Below are 22,930 nucleotides of genomic sequence, written 5' to 3'. Positions count from 1 at the left end.
TTTTACTTGCTTATAAATACGGATCCTACTTATTTTTTATTGGCGTACAATAAATGGAATGGAACTGAAAACTGGATGCATGCCTTTACAGCTTATTAAATGACAAAATTGTTTAGTAATTTTTTGACCCATGCACACTGAATACCCAAACAGTACAACTCAATTTAAATGGTTCAATTAATATTTTAATTATAATAAATTTATATGTGTAAATAATGTGTTTTTGATATTTTTAACGATATTATTTATGTCTAAAACGTAAGTAACACTATTCCATTGTAGATGGAAATCAATTATAGTTTCAAATTAGGTAACCTATAGTAGACAGCCGAGAGCAAGATTTATCGAGAGCTGTGAGATACAGAGAATGCTCTCAGACTTCATGAAGTGCCCTTGGATGCTCCTCAAGGCAGGACAAATAAATCCTACTGATCCAAAAGGATTGTGGCAACTTCAGCGAACATCGAAAGCCAGTAAAATCTCTCCCTTACCCTTAAGTACCTTACCTTAAGTCAATGTTCAGTAAACCTGTTACTTGTATATCCATCCGTAGAGGATTTATACTGCCCTCAGATTTTTACCCATGTGGTAATGTGATCGAAATAAACAGAAATAAACTACATATCACTTTTGCAAGATTATAACTGAAAACGTATCGTTTATTTCGTATACGTATCGTTTTTTTTATTTCTCTCTCAATTTAAACGCACGAGGTTCTTTTGCAAAACCTAACATATTCCATATTTAAAAAAACACAAACTTTAAACTCTAAGTTGGTACTACTAATTGCGTTAGGTGCTAAGAGGCTACATAGAAGACGTTGATCGTTCTAGAAAAGTAATAGTGAACGCATATTGACTCTGTGTTCTACAGGTTATCCCAACGTCAATATATAATATACGACAGCCAAATTAAGTGATTTGGGAAACATTTGACTCTTCCTTCAGCTTATAACGCAGTTCATGCAGCGTATACATATGGCATATCTAGTTCGTAATAATTTAGAATTTAATTAAACCACCTATCTTAGTCCGACATAAATTTGGTTTTTTAAATCCATAAATGTAAATTTGATTGTACTTTTTTATAAGATACGTAAAAATAACTCGATAGTTCAGTATTAAATTAAATAAACTCTTATTACGTTTAATGCACTTGAAATACACGTGAGTATTTAAATAAATGAAAACTGTATATAACCTATCACCGGTAGTGTTATTTAGATCCTTGTGAAGTATGAACGCTAAACTAACATCATTTTAAAAACTATATTTTTCATGACCGATTAATAATATAAGCATTCCCATAATAACATAGAAACTCTAACTATAAGACATTGAACCGTAGCAAAAAATAAACAGTTTAGTACTAATAATTGTAATTTGAATTGAAAACTGCAAAGAAATCCTTAATTAATAAATCGTAATTTCAGAAGTATCTTAACACTTTTTATACAAATTGATACTTTGAAACTGATTCTTTTGTTGAATTGAGCTTACTTTAACTCAACGTATGCACAGTAGAATGGTTATTCCATAATGACAATCTTCCTTTAAATCAAAACTCCTTCAAGGATCATTTACAAATATATAGAGGCCAACAAATGTAATACAACGTATTCTTTTTGCAACTGAAATAAAATATAGTGTCCCTAAAATTGGGTCTTTATTCTGTAAAAGTTAAAAATCAAAGTATAATTAAAACTGCGATGAATGTTACTCGTTTCAATTTTACTGGATTTCTTTGTCAATTTTTTATAACTATCTAATGAAGGAAAACTTTTTTAATGAGCATCTCTATAAGGACGATTTAAATTCCCAAACGTCTTTGAATATTGAGTGACGATATTATTGTTTCTTTTGAAACTTTATTATTGAATTCCGAGTCTTTAAACTTAATCACAATTACTTTAAGAACGAATAAGGATTAAATTAACGCACCAACTAAAATTTGGCACTTCCAAATAATTACGTGGTGTTATGAGGATAATACAAAAGTACTTTTTTGAAGTATGTTGTTCTTTTTGTATATCCTACCAATAGTAAGAATTAGATTGAACAACAATGAAATAATTGAGTTTATGGTAAATTGTGGCTATATATAGGTAAAGGAATAGTTTTTTGTAGAAAAAATTTAAACGCATTATGAGAGTTGGCAATGCTGATGACTGTTTCAGCTGTCATTCTGACTTGTATTATTCAATTGCTTTGTCGTTTGTTTTTGACAATTTTGCGTTTTTACTTTCTTTGTGTTGTCTAGTTTCTCTTTAATAACATACTCATGGTTGTGATATTGTAATGAAAATTTCTAGTTCCCATGACGAACCTGCACCTAAGAGAAGACGTGGATTTATCAGTAAACAGACCTACAAACGCAATGTTTTTAGAAATGCAAAGGTCAATGGAGAAGCTTACATTTCACACACGAGTAAGCAAATAATGGATAAACCAAACCTAACCTAGACGATTTAACCTATTAGTGCATATTACATAAATACATTCATGTTAATGGGCAAACAGTAGATAAAATAGGATTATTTTTATTCTCCTGAAAGTAAAATCTGTCAAGTTACATATTCAGTCCTTTATTTAAGTAAACGAAATCAAAGTAGAAGTAAAAAGAAAGTTCCAGAAGAAGAAATTGGCAACCGTTGAGCATAATTTTCAAAGAAATTATTTTCATATATATTGTTTAAAGATTGGAAAGATGAAGGTTTTTTTGCGAACATTTCTTAATTGCACAAAACATTGCACATTACAGGTTAGGGAGAATATGCAACATACTATTTCAAAATAAGACACTGGAAGATGGAAGAGATGAAAATAGGAGTACAATGCCATACCTAGAACTGTGTGTGTCCAAATCCATAACTATACTTTTAAATATGAAGTAAAAGAAATTCACAATGGGGGAATAAAGAAAAAATTATTTGGACTAGCAATCTCGGGTATGCTTTTAGATATCAAGGTGCGGATATTTGATGACGCACATTCTACCGATTATGAGTTTTTTTTTTTTTTATATTAAGGATGACTGTGATTCAACTATTATTATTTCTAACCACTAAAATATTCAGTGATTAATACGAGAATATCACCAGTCAGGTAACAGTAAAAGGACACGCCTGTTATAAGACAGATTTTCAAAACTAGGGCAATCAGCATATGACGAAGATGAAAAAGTTTCCTATTTCTAAGTTCGTGGTTTGAGACCCCAGAAAGTGTTCAAAGGTGACAGAGGAATCCCTATTTCGGATGATTATTGTTGGACTAAAAATTAAAATTTTAATTTCAAAAGTTAATACTTTCTTTAATAACCATGCTAAGTTTTAATAAAATATTTTTACTACATTTAAAATGCTCTTGCAAAAACATTCGTGAAACGTATGACTAAACAACTTCTTTTATCCAAGCAGTGGAAATCATTTCTTGAATTTTCATGAATGTTAGCAAAAACAAACATCTGTGTTACAGTAACCGAATTTGTATAGCTTTTTAATACATACATTTGTGGTATTTGTATTAAAATTGTTAATAAAACCAAAAATTAATATCTTATTTTTCTTTATAAAATCTTCAGGGTATCATTGGGTATATATATTTACAACGAAAATCAGTCAGTAAAGTCGAAAATATGTTTTATAACCATTCATCCAAACAATACATTCATAAATTTTATATTGAAGGCATTTGAAAAATAATGTCATGTCAAAACTAGATATGAACAAAAGCATGAATCATTCTAAAATTAGTTATAATTATTTAAATTGAAAACCTTTTTTAAGTTTCAATGAGTTGAATCTATCTGTTATATAAATATAATTCGCTAAATGTGTTGCTAAGCGTGATTCGCTATTGACACTTTCAGCAATTCACAAGTTCGTCAAAGAGGCATACACATTTGTTTATATCTAAATTTGGGAAAATAATAGAAATACAGTGCTTACAGTAGTGTAATGCACATTACAAAGATAGAATTAGTATCCAATTTTTACTATAGATTACATCAGTGACCAATGAACCAACAAATGCATTGGAAATACTTTTTAACGCTATTATAAAACGCACTTCAATAATTAAAGATGTGAATGATTGCACGTAAGGTACTCGAAATTGGTTGGCTCCCTTGACATTGCGGTTTGAATTTTTACTGTAGAGGAATATCAAAGGGATGGTACTTAACCTTAAATTTGAAGCAGAAAATAAACAGCTGAAGTATATATGCTACGTATAATATTTATTGCAGTTTCAAATATTCAAATTACAATGCACTGGTTACATTATGACTGATCACAAATTAAATAACGGAAAAATTTTTAATATTATTTAGTTACTGTATAACACACGTCTTACCACTCCGTCAGATCCCAATGAAACCGTATTGAATCAATAACGTACGATTACGTCAGAGAAAAGAATCTTGGAGCTAGGAAACTCTACAGAATACGTATTCTAACGACTGAAGTTATAGTAGTTTACGCAAGTGTCGTGTTCCCCATAACGTGTGAAGTTAAAGTGATTTAAACCACAAGAGCTGGGAAGCTTCATACATAAACTATAACGTGCCTCGTTGTGGTGTATAACCTGAGAGTTTCGTACATTACTTTACTACTAAACCGTACAGAACTCTAAAACTATCTGTATAATTAAAACGAATAACTTCAAGAACTGAACTTATTTTACTGTTCTAGTTAAACCGTACTTGAAAGCAGGAAACAACGATTTTACGCCACGTGTCAGCGTTCTTGTGAATAGTTCTTGTGAATAGAACTTTTCCAATTATAAATAGGTTCCATCGGTGCAGAATGCAATTACAAGTGAATGTACTTTATTTTAATTTAACTTGTTCTGTAAAATGTGTTGCTAATAATAAAGACCCAAAAGATGGCCAAAAAGACAGGATTCGATATCAGCTTCCTTAAATTTATTGTTGCAAAGCACCGATGAATAACTGTTAAACAGTTAAATAACAAACACAAAAAACTATGAGTTGTATACTAAATATTTTAAGTGATTTCTACTTGTTATTCAATTGTTTCGAACCTCTAGAACAAACAAAAGATTAATTTTGCTTAGATAATAATTTTTGGACTCAAGCTATGCTTATGGGTATTTATACATTATATAATGTGTTCAAATGGTGGCCACCAGCTGAAAGAAACATTTAAGATACAAAAACCATTTAAGGTGGGAAATATTATTGCAACAAAAATTAAATTGTAGGCGAGGAAATTGTTTCATGACAAGAAGATCTTAATGTAATTGTGGGTTAAGCCCACACTAATTTCCAAAATCATGTTTTGATTAATATAAGATTCTCACTGTGAAGGTATCTGAGTAAGGCAATGTTAGTTGTTATAAATAAGTATGACTTATTGGGTACGATGTGACAAACACGGGTCCATTTTGCGAACACACCGCGGAGTGAGCACAGACCAGGGGTCGAGAGATATCGAGAAGACGATGGGAAGGGAGAAGACGATGGAGTATTAGGAGTCGCAGGAGTATTATTTTGCGACCACGCCACCGCTCAGATCTCAGCATCCGGTACTACTCCGCAGTAGACCACCGGAGTTAGTCCTGTAATAGAACCCTAATAGTATTCCTCCATTTTCAGAACAAATTAACCTCATCGTATTTCACACCACGATTGACTAAATATAAGACTAATAAACATAAGTAACATGACTGCTACATAAACATGTTAAAACTTAACTGCGTTTGATTAATCAGTACAATACAATATATACAATTGTAGGTGTTATTGCGAGAAAGTTCTTACTTTGTCCAGTATACCTATCAAAGGGCATAAAATAAAAAACTTGGAAACCAAATTAAACTTTATGCTAACGGTATTATTTTTGTTCAAAATTGAATATAACTATCGTTTAATCAAGACAGTAAGATATTAAATTCAATGCAAAATACAATACATCCATTAACTATATGATTAATATTATTTTTATTTTAGTAAGTCATTTAGTTTAATTCGAAACCAAATAATACTCCGTAATTTTAATAGACAAGTAAACATTCTATATAACACTTCACTATAAGGAATGTTTCTGGGCGTGTTTACAAGAATCCATAAAGGTTTACAACCTTTTTTTACATATAACTGGTTAAGGAAGTAATCCAAGCTGTTTGCATTTCTGTATCTGTACCAAATTTCATCTTAGTCTATAAACATTTCGACAGTCGAGTTCACAAGCCCGCGTTATATTGTACAAATACATACATACAACAAGAGTTTTTGAGTTGTGGTAGGTTTTGGTTCTATATGCCATAATCGTAATAACGCATAAAATTTGTCGAAAGCTAAATTATGAATGCAGTAGAAGAATTTCCTTGAAATTATACAAAAGTTACACGCAAGGAATCCTAGTGGTTTGTTTCAGATTTTTCCAGCAATTTAAATTGATTTAATTAGGAAAACATAAAAACTGTCATTTCGTACGAAATTAAATGGCAAATAAGGTTACAACGTTCGACAATTTAATATCCCAGACCAGCAGAGATGGGGATATTAAACTCACAACCCGATTACAATTGAAGGATCATCGTACATTAAATTTGTAACATTTTACCTCAGTGCAACGTTACTAACCGTATCCAAACAAAGTGTTATATACTTAACTTGAAGTACCAACATGGAAACAGCTTTTCACAGGAACAAGCTACGACGGCGTGTAATCGCTTTATAATATAAACTATATTGCGTTACAAATACTGCATGGCAACAACGTCTTCTAGTAATAACATTGACCTAAAACTGCAAAGACATAATGTTGCAACGTTCTGTTAATTTATATTATTTTGAGATGCAGTATTTATAAATTAATAAAAGAGTTCACCATACATATACATGCTTAAAATTTAATAACGAAAGCTTCTATTAATAACTGTACCAGTTTCTACTAATAAACAAGGAAAATTCACAAAATCTGCAATTATTATGAAAACTCAAAGTTTTGCAGGCCTTAATATTGGCGATTATTTACTACGCACGCGTTCACGTATAGCCCTTGTTGGGTCTGGGCAATGGACTGGTCGAAAGCGAAGCCTGTACGAAGACGATGGCCACGACTCACATTCCTTCTGGCACATCTTTGGAGTAACTTGATATGATTGATTAATCTGACTTAGACGCTCATGTTCCTAACAAGGGGCGTTTCAGACCATTTGATTCTGGACAATCTATACCAATCACCAGAATTGAGATATTTTAATGGTTTAACCTTAATAGTTTAACTTAATAGTTCAAAAGTCTGTTACTCCGATAATCTGCCTCATATTGCTTTTAAACTAAGCTTACTTAATTAGTAATACATAGTAAAAAATACCAAAAATGCCATTTATGGCCTTAAATCCCATTAAATATTTCTAAATATAACGAATAATCACACTATACAACCCTGCCTTTAATATATTAAGACCATTTTATATATACAGTAAAGTAGCAGTAGTATCTAACATATATTACAATAAAAATCGAAATTTGAAGGACATACCTAATAAATAGTATTATAAATTATAATATTTGAGGTCAGTAAATAGTTCTTCCTTTGTATTTTAAACAAATACACAATATCAATAAAGTTCAAAAAAGGATCAGGTGGCTACACCATTAGCTAATTATTATTCTTGTTATCTCGCTAACTACTAGAAGGCTAGCTGAGCAGTTATCTGGTACTTATCAGTAATTTTCGTGTGCTTAACTTAAGTGATTGCATTACTGTAAACAGTGTTGCAATGCAAACATTTAGAGTAAAAAATAGTGAAAATTGTATAAAGTTTTAAATAAATTAGGACCAGTTTTTAACTAAACCAAAAATTATATAGTAAACTCTAAAGATACAAAAAGTACAGTATTTCCAGAACCCTATTTCTACCCTGATTTGGATGAAAATGGTTTTTTCTGAGACTACAATGCACGTGTTTATTGAATTTCACCGGTGTAGGAAAAAATGAGAAGTTGATCCCTATTTAAATTCTTTTATTTTCTGTTTAGGTCATGAGATATGTGATCTTTCGAGGACATCGGTAAGTTATGAAAAATTGGAGTTATTTAAGGGATTGCAAACCAATTTCAAATTATACAGATGTTTGATCTATATGAAAATTCTTTAATTTTTCTATTAAAGAGGTATACGTGAGACAAATTTCAATTTTCTAAAACAAGAGGGTTTGGAGCATTATTGATGAGTGAGTGAGGAGTTTGCATTTTTATATACAGAGATGTCTGCTAAGTAAATCGTAATTCAGATTAATCTAGTGTGTCACTCTACGCAAATAAACTTTAATCGTCCTTCTAACTCATCTGTAGTTTAATGGCAATATTAGACACAGATTAAGACAATGATAAAAAGAAAACTATACTTAAGCATAAATATTCAACATTTCCAAGAAGTAGACATCGTTTAGCAGAGAAGAGTTTCTCACTTCTTTAATGATAGTATAAACAGTAGAAGTAAAATATTTAATAGTTTAAAAATACAAGTACTTAAAATCGTAAGCCACACAAATTTTGTAAACAGATTATTATTTTTCTGTCGTAGACCATAATGTTTTAAACTTTTTATCCCTGTGTATCATTTACGATTAAATAATATTTCTCTCTTTAGGCATTTCTTGCAAAGCAAAATATGTTTGTTGCTTCCATTTAGCAAGAGACTTAGAGCCATTACCAAGTTTATACACAGTCTCGGAGTGCTGTAGGCTGATATTTATTTTCATTAAAACCAGTCCTTGAGGAGTCTCTACTGAATCTCCGAGATAGTTTTTTAAAAGGAAGTCTTAGCTATACGTACGTTTGGCTAAATATATTTTATTACAAGCATTAAAGTAGTTAGCAATATTTTTCTCTTATGTCCTACACAGAACGTGCTAGTGACAAGATGTTATTTACATGTCGAAAAATGTTTCTATTTACTTATAAAAAAGTGTTTCTATTTATATATCGAAAAATGTTTTTATTTACAGATACGAATGAATCATGCAACGAGTTTTTAAAATTAAAATATTCATATTAGCGAGAGATTTAAAATACATGTAATGTTTTGATATTCACCGTTGTCTGAAAAACCATCAAAGGCTTATTAATCATTACGGTAATACACTATGATATAGTGTATGCCTTTGTTACATGCATATTATTGACATACCCTCTCTACTTCATTGAAATTCTTATACAAAAATATTGATAACGGGGTATTGTTAGACATACCTCAATTATTCTAGATTATTAAGCCCATCAGGTACTAATGTAGAGAATAGACACTTTTTGGAAACTGAGGTACCAATCTGATTTAGACCATATAGTGTCTTAATACTGATTAACAGAACAAGTGATAAACAAGTAAATGAGTGTTAAAACCTTAAATTATTTTTAAACAGATACTGTGTTTTACTTCCACAGGATATCCACAGGTTCTTTACCAAAAACTAGTTTTTTGTTTTAATTTAAAACGTGATCTGATACAAATGCTAAATAATCAAATGTTGTTGGAATTGTATAAAACAATCAAGGAAATTATTTAAAAATATGTGTACAATGGAAAACTAGTTACAAATAACACTTTATATATACTTTCACGTGTGTAAACCTACTTCAAAAGTAAACAGCAGAATGGTAGTGACTGAAACATACATATGAACATATGATCTGTTAATGTGCATTTTTATCTGTAATACACCATATATAATTATCTAAAATTGAATTTTTAATACTAAAATACTGTATATTTTATTTATTGTAAGCTGCAGGGAGTAAAAGAACATACTTTTTAAAATAGTTCTTAGTTTTTCACTCATAGTTTAATATTAATATTTCACTCCGAATTTTAATACCAGAACTTACAAGATAGGGTTGAAGGGACCAAAGTCGGAAGTGCCTGTCACTCGTGTCAAGAGCAATCTCGTACCGAGGAGATTGGGTTTTGTAATCTCTTGTTGTCGAAGTACCCATGATATTGCCTCAAGTTAAGCTAATTTTTATTATATAAACGGCAGTTTTAAAGTAATTTAAAATAAATATGGTTTATTTGAATCCTGTTCTAATGCTAGCAAATGTTTTTTATGCATTATTATTCTGAAGGACAGATTCTTTATGGAAAAATCTATTTGTGTACAAATCTTGAATAACTTAAGGAACATATACTTTGTGTATACTTAACTATAAATATTAAGTTTAAAATATTATAATCATTACAATTACAATCTATGCCACACCACGTAAAACGTAACAGGTATCGATCGCTTAAGTTGCTTGCGAAATTTCATATTTATACCTGATTTCGTTTTCAAGATTTCTTGCGAAAATATCAAAAAATATACAATCATACATAAAAGATTTGTTTATAATTCACAACAGGCTAAAGTTAAATTGTGCCAGCCTCCTAAGCGATAGGCTCCAATGACGCTCAGCCAATCGCAACTTCCATGGTTGGACGTCAATACAACTCGTTCTTGTCTATAGGGAAATGAAGTTTCATTCAAAATTTAACGTCTCACATTACATTTTTTACAAGATATCTTTAATATGATTCATTTACTAATTAGGTTTCGTGGCAGTTTTTGGATAATACAATTTCAGGTGAGCTAGGGTACTACACTTCACGCAAGATTGCAGTGAAATCAAATCTGATAAATGATTTTTAACATTCACTTTCCACCCATTATATATTTTTTACTCTGTGAATAAAATAGTCACATGATAAAATCTCTTATGATTGCGTTGAGTGTGTTTAAAAATGTACTTACTCATTCATTTTCTTGTTTCCATCATATTTAACTTTTAAACCAATGTAAAAATATTTACAAACGTTCAGCTAAATCCCGTGAAGTCACCAACACCACCATTAAACTCATTGTTGAAACATAAAGCTGACTCTCTTTTATGTCGTTTTTATTCACACCTTGTTAAAAATATGCTGCCTAACTTCAGATATTTTGACTTCACTGTGAAAATTCTAGAGATGATAAATAGTTTCAGATTGCCTCCTCACAATATCTAGTTTCTGCAAATAATAATATATAACATAAAGTTTAATACAGAATCCATAAGCAGTAAAATAAAATTTGATAATCTTAACAAATGTTCGTTGAAACTTAATATTTAAATTAGAGTATAATTCGTCTGTACTATTTTAAAGTTTTTAACTTCAAAAAGACAATAAGTTTTAGGAAAAATATTTTTAACGGTTATAAGAATGAAGTGTATATGTAATTTAATTACCAAGTTCAAAAATTATTAAATCGAAGAAAAAAATAAGGGATCAAATCAAAGTTTTTGAAGTGCCTAAAAGTTTAAATAAATTTATATACTGCATAATTTATTAAAACTGTACAATTCATTTTAAAAATCTAGTATTTATTCTTGGAATAATTAAAGGTACTTAGGTAGGAACTCTGAAATAAGAGAAAATGGCAATTTCTAAAAGGGCATTCCTATGGAGCATGAATAACCATAAATTTTTGTGGTTTATTTTTAAATATTATGATAATATTTTTTTATCTTTTAACGAGGGGATTGAACCCTAATCGGAGAGAATATAAATTTCAAAATTACCCATTAAAGATAACATGAATTTTTGAAATCTCTTCTAATTATAGTGTTAAAATTATGATTCTGGTACTTAAAAACTTCCAGAATAAAAATTAATACTATATCTGATATTTAAAAAAAGTTCGACGCAGCGATTAAGTTTTTACAAATAAATATATGTAATTCACTTACATAAAATATGATGATAGTAATTAAATACTTTTCTAGTAGTGAAAGTATGTTGATAAATCCCCTAAAAATTACAACACAAATAAAACTATACACATTTTTTAAACTAGTTCTAGGGGCTCTAGTATTAGTGCACATTTTATTAACCTACCACAAGATCCACCACGATACATCATTTTGCAGTAAGAATTTCCTAAATAGCCAATGATATATATATTTTAATACATAACTGTTGTTTTAGCCCTATAATCTGTAGGTGTCTTTCAAATATTGATCGTGTATAAGTAAAACTATATTTGTATGTCCTAATCTCGAATATCTGTCTGTGCAGTAATATTTGTCATTAGCTCAAATCAAATAGTCCTCAACAAATGCTCAATTTGGAACCAATTCAATTAAGAGGCTTTTGAGTCTGACAGGAAAAGCTATTTTCATAAATTGTTTGGCTCAACTGACTCAACTCGTTCTTTATTTACTCCTATTCACTATTTAAACTTCTGTTCATAGACATATGATTTTCTATAACATATATGATTTGTATAACATTTACAAATCATGTTTTACAATAACAATTTTTAAATCGCTTTCCGAAAACTCATATTGAGAAATAATTAATAGATCCTTAGTTTTAATTCTGATTTATATTTCCAATTAGTTACATAAACATTTTAAACAAAACATTGTGATATAAAAAACATTGAAATAAGTGGATTATCCCAAATAGTATAGTTTAAGTAAATATTACGAATAAAATAGAAAAAAGAAAAAATAAGAAATAAATATAAGAAAAGAAATAAATACTGTATAATCGGATTCCAAATACAAGACTAAACGTAATTTAGTGTCTCTATTTAAAACACAAATAAAACAATATTCAAATCAGAAATGAAATAAACAAAAAGCATATTTAAAAATTATTTTAATTACAAAATACTGTTCATTCCTATGTGAGTTTTGAACATGGGTCAGTGTTGTTGAAACAGCGTTCTTCTTATGGTTTATATTCTTTCTTTTTATATATGTGTAAAATTGGTTATGGAAAATATTTTATATTTTGATACTGCTGCAGGTATATTACGTGATCGTGAAAGGACGTCAAAAGCAGAAAGAACTACCAAAAACATTGCAGTAAGAATGAAGATCAACCAGTCTATGGAAACTCTGGTAGTGGATATGCTATGTAACATATGTTAAGTTACATTGATATTGCCTAAGTAAAGTCTAACTTGTTCAACCCTTTATAGTAATTGCGAACAACCTTATGTTTGTTTTTCTAAAACAAATGAAATACTTGGGAATTTTTTAATGTTTTTTTTCTCGCGTAGTTATTAAAATAGTCACAAAAATGTATCCCCATAATAAAATAGTACGTCTGTTTGTCTATTGTATACCCTTCATAAACAAGATATTCTCGCTTATATTCTTTATGTCGTTATCTCTACACACATCGTTCTTCAAGTCGTATTTTAGTACAATTTCAAGAAACTAAAAAAAAAATATATATATACCATTTCAGTCGTCACATACTTCCAATAATGAAAAATTAAGAAAATAAAATGTAACATTGAATTTTATAAGCAGCAGTGAAATAATTATTAACCCACTTTCGAATAGATATAGAGATATACTGGAGAAATGTTTTTACAAACATCAACACACAGTGTGAAAAGTGTCTGTTGCCTGAGAAATAGACTTGACCATAAGAGGTGGGACCAAGTATGGCAATTTTCACAGGGAGACAAAACACACACACACGGTTTAAACCACAAACAGTTTTATTGCTTGAGCTCCATTTAGGCTTAGGTACTAAATAATTATCTATTACAAATTATGCTTATTTCCTAGCACATACATCAACATACGAAGAATATTTATTTGTATTAGCAGTTAACAACAATATTTTAAAACTTATTCATTTTTTAAGGGGGTAAATATGACATTTGTACTATACAAACGTGCCTATTTCTTAAAAAGATGTTCTATTGAATGTACCGTCAATTTCATAAAATGGATTCTAGGTTTAGAAAATAAATCTTTTTCAAAATTCTTTTTTCTTGTCTATAATCTAAACATACAAACTATTACGCTATACTAGAAAGTAATTTTAATGTCTACGACAAATGTTTTTAAGTCAAATATTCATATTGTATACCCGGTAAAAGTTACTGAGGAAAAATGTGTTACCAGTTTAGATTTAAAATTTCCACCGTTTCTAGCGGCTGATTCTTCTTCACTTTAACTTCTTTCTTACTAAATAATTGAGCCTAATAAGTAGAGGCTAGTTTAATTTCATTTAGTAACGTAAAATATAAAAGCGTAGTAACGTAACACATAAACTTTGAAAATTTTTTAGAAATATTTTATATAACACATTATTGCCATATAAACAGAATATAAACTTCTATAAACAACGCTATTATAATTACATATTAAAATTTAAATTTAAACGAATTGTTTAATGAATCAATGCGGAACATATTAATGATTTACTCGCATTAATTAACTGCGGCTGGTTGGACACGAAATCGACAAATTGTCACTGATTGTGCATCGCTTAGTAATTTAAATAATTGCTATTTTGAGATCCTAACAGTTTTAGTTGTTGACATGAAGTTTTTTTCCAGCCTTCAATACAGAAATTAAATGTAGTATTGTGTATACGTGTAAAAAAATAATCTGTTAATATAATAACTAATAAATGTATACTTTATTTTTATAAAAAAATTAAATATACATAATTTCTATGTTAGTCTATAACACTTATCGTCGTTTATAAATACATCAAATAAATAGAGTGAAAAGTGTATTGTGCAACAGCTCAATCCATAGTGTTTCAAAGGGATAGAAACAAACTTTCATACTCTAATTCTGAAATAACTTCATATTCTATCTACAGCACCGTATTCACGTAAAAATATAATCTTAGTACACGTACTTTAGTGGTTGCTTAAATCACTTCTAGCACAGAAGGGAGCAGAGAGGCAATTTGCACTGCATTAGAATACAACCTAATCTTTATGGAAATCGATAGAGTAATTTTCCTAAGCAAGAAATCGATATTCAGCAGCGCTAGTTTTGGTAGAGGTTAAAAAGAAGGTATCAAAAAGGGTTAAAAATATAAAAATTAATTTCTTTCAAAATCTTATATTTCTTAGCTTGTGATGCATAACATCAACCGCCAGACACGAAATAAATGTTGAGTCAGCATCTAGTTCTAGTCAGACAAATATGTAACTATTATTCATATGTTTTTACGTGTTTAAAGCTAGGAAAAATAGAATCTCAGAAAACGTAATTGTTCATACGAGTATTATCTTATCTATTCTGTTATTAATTTCGAATTAAAATTCAACTCGGTAAGTGTTAAAATAAACCAATGCGGAACATATTAATTATCTGATCGCAACATTAATTAACTGCGGTTGGGTGCACAAGAACCGAAAAATTACGACTGATTGGATATCGCTTGAAATTATCACATATAGCCACAGTAATCCACTCATGTTGAATGTGCTTTCCAAATATCACGGCAATGATCTCCCATTTAAAACGTGATTTCCGCTGTCATCTGCCGATCTTGTAGTAATCGAGGTAACTCAATTATTAAAGCTTAAGAGAATTGAAATCTTTCTTCTATGTCCAAATTTAATTATTCTACTGGCATCCAGTTATCTTTCTTCTGCAAAAAAACAAAGAAAGAATATATAATGTAACATGTGATTTTGGTTTACATAAACTATTTTTAACATTATTTATGGCATTAGCAGTACTTAGGAGTAATTTAAAATAACGTATTGTTAGTTACACAGATATCTTAATATTTATCACTAACAACAAATATCCTATATTTTTACAGATGCTAAAAATCACATTGTGATCTAGTTATCAAAGCACCGACTATTCAACTAGTCATAGACAAAAGTACTCATTAATTAGTTTTAAGATTAGAGAAGAGATAAAGTTAACGATTCATATATATGTTATCGACTTGCATGGTCCAGAAGGTTTCATTTCACCTCAAATATTAGCAAGCATACTCTTTACATTCATGTTCACGTTATTTAATGCACCTCTAGATATCAAACATTGTCATTTGTCATTTACATTTACATCTACATTGTCATTTCTCTTTTAGTTATTTACAGTATTTAACTGCATGCGCAGTGAGATCTGATTTAACAGATACCTGTGTATTCATTTATTCACCTAAATGAATTGTGGCAATAGATATTACTTCTCTTATCGTATACATTTTGAATTCTTTACGTATCACAGGTGTGATGAGATTACTTTGATCAAAATACAACTAATATGGGTTTTATAACAATCCTTAGATTTTTAGTAAAAGGTAATAGTAACTTTGTCTTTGTTATCTATATTATATTACTGAGTAAGTACATTATACATATTTGCTATAATGTACTTATAAAAGTTTTTTTACTAAAATTTAGAATTTCTTATCTGGAGAGAGGGTTAATAACAAGTGTTACGACAGTTTTGTCGTATTACAATGTTTACATAGAACAGTTGATTACATTTAATAGGCTCTTTCAATTAATTAGTACCTTGTGATTGCATCAATGAATTTTTGTGGAAATTTTCGCAAACAAAACCTTTGGGGCGTAGTTCGTAATATATTTGAAATTTAAATAGGCCTATATTAATTAAGCAGTGACCCTAAGAAATTCATAAAACATTCAAGTACAATCGGTTGAATGTGTGAAAACTTAATTTATTATTTATAATACTATAAGATTTTGAAATAAATGTCATTTTCTTAATACACAACAAATATTCGAAAAGGTGATTTCCACATTAAGTACACCTTCAGATTAGAGGCATCGTGTGCGTTATCAGTGCTTTCAAGGTTTACAGAACATTCTAAGGATTTGGACTTCCGCCTCCTCCTTAATTGCCTTTCGACGGCAATTCAATCTCACAACGTGTTTCCTTTAATAATTATCCATCTTTACTGATGGCGAGAGAAAAGAAGAGACCTGGACCGTGCCGGCGAACAGCTGTGTACTAGTGTGTTGCCGCGCGGTAATTTCAGGCGCTTCGCCCCACAGCCAACCCTGCGAATTGTTTATCATAGCAATGGAACAGTGAAACAATAATGGAATTACGAAACAAGGCGCGGCAACATACTAGTAGTAGCGCCTGCAAATTTCAGATAGGCCAGAATCCAGGTATCTTCTTTTCTCTCGCGATCAGTAGTAATCAAGGATCTTTTAATTGCTACAAAATCTGGTAGAAGAAACCTACTAAAATCGTTGACGATTGGTCAAAATTAAGCTAAATAAAATAATTTGAATCATATATATTTACTCAGGATTGAATATCTATGTACATATTAAAAATTATATATAAATTAAAACCCAAAGCAGTTAATAAAAGTAATTTATGACCAGAAACTTTCGTACTAAAATAAAATTTTAAAATCAAACTTTTTTTATTTTAAATATGCAAAATTTCGTACAAAGTCATCACTGTTTTTGTTTTTTATTTTATTTTTAAATTTTCTATGAAGTGGCGGTTGATGTTGTCAACTGTCCTTACAATTTATTAGAAAACTATAATTGCTTACAGAAATACATTTTCCTTTTTTTATATCCTTGCATTGTCAATTTATTAGCTATTCAAGACGTGCAATATATTATAGTTATTTTATATGTATATGAGACAAATGAAGCAATTATTACGGTTATAAATTAACAACGAAACCCTTATTTTTAACGTACAACACCATTATACAGAATATAATTTATTCGTTGTGTGGCATTTGAAAATGGAAATAAATGTAAATATACAAACAATAAACTTTTACTTTTGATCAAACACTTTTTGCCCTAAAATGCACTTTTCTTTAAACTACGGAAATACAAATTTATTTGTATATTCCTTTTTTAAGATTAGAAAGACATATTACATTGTTTCAATTGATAATCATCCGGAACACGATTTTGAAGCTCCATCGTTTTCAATAACAGAATTTTACGACTTCTATTTTCTAAAAATTATAATACTATCTATCAACTTTTATTAACTGTTTGGCTATATTTCATACTTTTGTTTTTACGGTGCTAATATTTGTTTTAATTTTTTATAATTACAGCCAGACCTGAATAGAACTATAAAATAATATTGTTATAAAAGCATATTTTTCAGTATACGCATTAATACTTCAGCTTTTGTCCTTGAAAAGTTCTGTAAACGTAAAGAAACACGAAATATATCTTTTATTTAGTTTCACCATTTCAATGTTTTTTGCCTTAGCTTAGACCTTATCAGAATAACAGGTCTTATTATTGAAACGTTGGTTAGGAAATTTGTTGAATCAAACAAACTATACTAAACATGTTTGCAAGAATAGGCTGCTACAGAGTAACCGACTGACCAGCTGTGTCCCTCATACATACAAATAACAATCGCTTAATGTAGTCTTCTGTCTCTTGTCTTGACCTGGCATGGATTTGTTCACATTGATTGGCCTTCTTGTTATCTTTGACATACCTCTGAATATTTGTACCATTAGCTTCACTATCATTTAACTAAGCTAAGCAGTTTGTTGTACTGATATTTCATTAACGCATCTTATTGGGACGTAAACTCTATTGGTATGAAAGATATTGATTCAAATACTACCTAGTCATTACAAAGCATCATTACTGTATACAATTGTATATTTTTAACTAGTGATAATTTCTATTATAGATTTTAAAAATTCATAGCTTTATTCAAAGAAACATATTCTTAGCACTGCATTTTTCAAGCAAACATATCTTACTATGAGGGTATAAGTTAAAGAAATAAACAAATAATAGTAAATTATGAACAGTTATAACTGTGGGAAACAGCGAAAATAATACAATTTTTGTCTTTAAATAATCTATTTTAAACTAACATTTTTGAAACGAAATATTTATTCTTTACTTTATGTGTAATGGTCATAGTATCTTTATAAGAAGTATATTGTTTTTTTATCAGTTTATTTTTTTATGTTTTATCAGTGTGCTACACCAGTTGATAATTTACTTAATTCTACAAATTGAGTGACAGTGCAGGCAATGTATTGAAACAATGCTTATTTAAGCTCTATTTCTATGTGCTGCACCAGTTCATAATTTATTTGCTTCTGAAATTTAGTAATAGTGGAGAGATTTCAGTGAACAATTTTTATAAAAATTCTGTTTGTTGAAATAAAACCAACATTTAAATAATAAATTTATGAAATGAGGCACTTTTAGACAATTAAATGTTTGATCATTCATTACTATAATTCCCAAGGCCATTTAAATTTATATAATTTAAAACTAGTCAATTAAAGGATATCAACTAGTCAAAATTTTAGTTAATAAATAAATCAAAATTTGATATTTGGTTCTTCAGTAAACTGGACTCTTTCAAAATATGACACAAAATGTGCGCTACAGATTTCATCTGATTATTCACTTGAAATCGTGATGAAACTACCTCTTAATATTATCGATTAACTTCCCTCAGGTCTCAAACCAATTTTTATATATCATATATTCTGACTGATGAAGAAAAAGCCAGTAAAAACAACAAATTGGATGAGTAAGAGAACTCCAAACACTTTAATTTAAATAAAGAACAAAAGATTTCTACCTCCTTTTAATTTCCTTTCAGATTACGTAATTTCCGAGCCTCCTGATGTGTCTAGCACCTAACATTTCAGGCAAGGTTCCCTCACTTATGGCAATTGCTCACGAATCAAAAGTATAGTAAAAAATCGAGATAAGAAGTTTAACCTAATTCAATGTCACGGAAGCCGGTTCGGTCTAAGTAAACAGCCTTTATTTAAACAACGTTCCCGACCTGAACTCCACAATCCTTACTGCAGGAATTGCATAAAATGTTTTAAACCTGTCTGTACAGGTTCTAACTTGTGACTGTAGATTTTTGTCCAATAATATAACATGTTCTTTGTTTATATATTTTTAAAATTTTAAATGTAGAAATGTATGCTACAATTGTTATAACATTGTTCCTAATATAATCTTCACCCTAACATTAGTTTGTGTACCTATAAGCTGTGCAGTGTAGTTGTGTCCGTGATTAACTATTCTGTAGCAATGCCATAGCATACGCATGTCAACTGGTATTTAACTGGTATGTCAACTGGTATTGGAGTGCCGATGGCCGAGCTGTCTAAGACGTTGGACTTTGAGTCTGAGTCAGAGATAGCGTTCGAATCCTGTCTGTGACCCTTGCACTTTTTATCAGTACCATCGCCCTTGTACTGTATCGACTCTCCTCCTTATTCTGTTTGATAAGATCCAGTGGCCCTGCAGGACGGGCAGAATAAGGCTTAAAAGAGGATCGGCTTCTCCTTTTAAAAAAACTGTGATTAAAATTCATGGATAGCTTGTATGACTATTGTGCAATAAATAGTTTAGATTTAGGGTTACATTTCCTTTCCTGAAATACCACTCTCGAATTCTCTTCCGTTTGAACCAAAAGGCTCATAGAAAACAGTTTCAGTTCTCAAACTTCACTTCCCATAAACATATTGACCTTTTAGTATGCTCACGTCAATTTTCATAAAGATGATTATAGGTATAATTATCTTAAGATTTCCGGATATAATCATGAAGATACTTAATTATGTAAAGATTGTTTACACACGGTGTACAGACTGAAACAGATTATACCTAAAAATCCATTTCAACTTTTCGATGACAATTATTCACATATTATTTTTATAACATGTTCAACAGTTAAGAATATAAAAATAAAATATGAAATATGGGAAATGTTTGTTATAAATATATTATATGATTTATATGGAAACTTGTGTTCATACGCTGATAGAAAGAACAGGTATAGAAGTTCATATACCTTAGCATTTAAGCCCATAAAATTCGTCGCATATTTATTCTCTCTGTGTTCAACAACAGTGTCGTAACTGATTAAATTTACCATGTAGATTAGACCGCTGTTCTTGAATAAATTAAGAAAGCAGAAACTTTATCATTGATTTTTTTAATTTCTGAGAGTACACCAAGTTACAGTTTATTAATTATAATAGTTATTTCATGTACAATAAAAATGCTCGTTATTATTGCGTCACATTAACTTCCTATTGTATTTTTTATAGTAGTATTTACTAGCTTATAACAAATTCGCTCCATTATATATTTGTAATACAACCTTTAAACATAATTTACAAATCAAAAGTTGTCAACAGCAGTACTAAGTCATTCATTCATATAGAACTCCTAATGCGTAGAATGAAACGACAGTAACACGTCACATCCGACTTCCTTGATTGAATTCCTGAACTCGTTAATACTCTGTGACGTTCTCTTGATCAGTAGTTAAGTTCAAAGACTAATTATATAAGAAACCAAATAGTACAAACAAACAAAATAAAGAATGTCTTATTTTACCAGGCGAAGTTAGGGCTAAGAAGCCCTCTCTAACACTTAACCTGGGAACCAACGGCTTAAAGGTGACTTCCGAACCACCACCAATGGCCGGGCAGGCGGCCGCTTGCAAGGACAGGATCGCTCAGCGGTCACCAAAACAATAAATAAATAAATAGTATACAATAAATAACAACAAACAATCACAACAAATAATAACAATAAATAGTATATCAATTAGAATTATTTCTTTCATTGCCAAAACTAAAAGAAGAAAAGTTGCATTAGAAAATGAGAAGGTATAAATACATTCTTCATACTGATATTTTAGAATTCCCAAGATACCAGTGAACATTTTTATTTTTGGGGTTATGATTAAATTCCATAATTTAAACTTAAGGAGAGTAACAGTCTCTCTTTCTTAAACTGTGATGTGAAGTATAAAGTTTTAAATCTTCATATTTTAATACAGTCAAATGTTTGAACAACAATATTATCACCTAAACCCAGAAAATGACAGTGGAACAAAATACGACTTGTACATTTAACAATAATAAATATTTTTCACAGTCTTTAAAAATATATTTTTTGTGCTATATGATATTGTACTATTTAATTCTTTAAAATCAAGCGTTTATCTCAATTATTTACACATATTAAATTTCTTAAAAAGTGGAGACCAACAGTTACAACTTTTAAGTGCTTATTTGTAACGTACATATTATTAAGCTAAAAGTTTATTGTTTGATATTCCAATAATCGAAAGAAAATAATACATTACTTTTTGTTTGTATTTTTTTATTACGTTGGTCCGTAACGTCAGTTCAATTTAATATCAGAGTAAATGTATTTAGTTTCAAAAACTAAATAACATGATGTAACATAGTCATACTGTAGAATCATTTTCGAAACATTAGTAAATGTATATGATCACCTTCTCTTAATAGGAGTTATAATTCTAAATGTATCAACCTCTACCCTTTCTTGTCTAAATATCAAATTTATTTTATCACCATTTTATTTCCTTTTTTTAGAAACATCACTATAGTTTTCATTCCATGATCTTTTTAAGGTAACACAAGGTGACCTTCAGAGCTGCAAAATGGTTTTCGTATTTATATCTTTTCCGTCTTCCTGCTCAACGTAAATGTGTGGAATTAACTAAAAAGGGATATAATTTTGGGTATATGTGTCTATTCTCTCTTTGTTTGGGTTTGAATGTTATTTTGTTGGTTATAATTAAATTTAGAACACCAGCCAAGTAAAATAAAATAATTGCTTGCTAACAACGAGAACAATCTTGGCTACAAAAATATTCCTAGAAATTTATTTTCCAGCATTATTATGAAAGGTACATATACTTAAAGTCTTTTACATATTTTTATTCTGTTTTAACTGTTTGAAACTTATCGATAAACTTAAAATGGACTGATTCATCTAAAACATTGATCACAGTACATTACTCTGTCCTTGCAATACCGGTAAACACGAGCAGTCTGATAATTATTTGCGTGACAACACCGAAAAGGCTCAGCGTGTAATTCAGAATGTATTTTAATGCGGAATTCACTCTGGCCTATCGAATGTACAATACTCTGATCACTTGGATATTGGCAAATGTTTGAAACTCATCAGTTGACAAAAGTACTCAACAACTGCCACAAAACTCATTATCATTGTAGCAAAGAAACTTTCTCATCGCTCAAATTACATTTTCCAAACCAAATTGGTTTTCTTATCTGCTCATGTCAGTTTAAAAAGTATATCGTGGAACAAATGTAAGTTTTTTTTAATAATTTGTATCCCAT

Source organism: Homalodisca vitripennis, chromosome 2, assembly GCF_021130785.1.
Source record: "Homalodisca vitripennis isolate AUS2020 chromosome 2, UT_GWSS_2.1, whole genome shotgun sequence".
Lineage (NCBI taxonomy): Eukaryota > Metazoa > Arthropoda > Insecta > Hemiptera > Cicadellidae > Homalodisca > Homalodisca vitripennis.
This window is presented reverse-complemented; position numbering follows the sequence as displayed.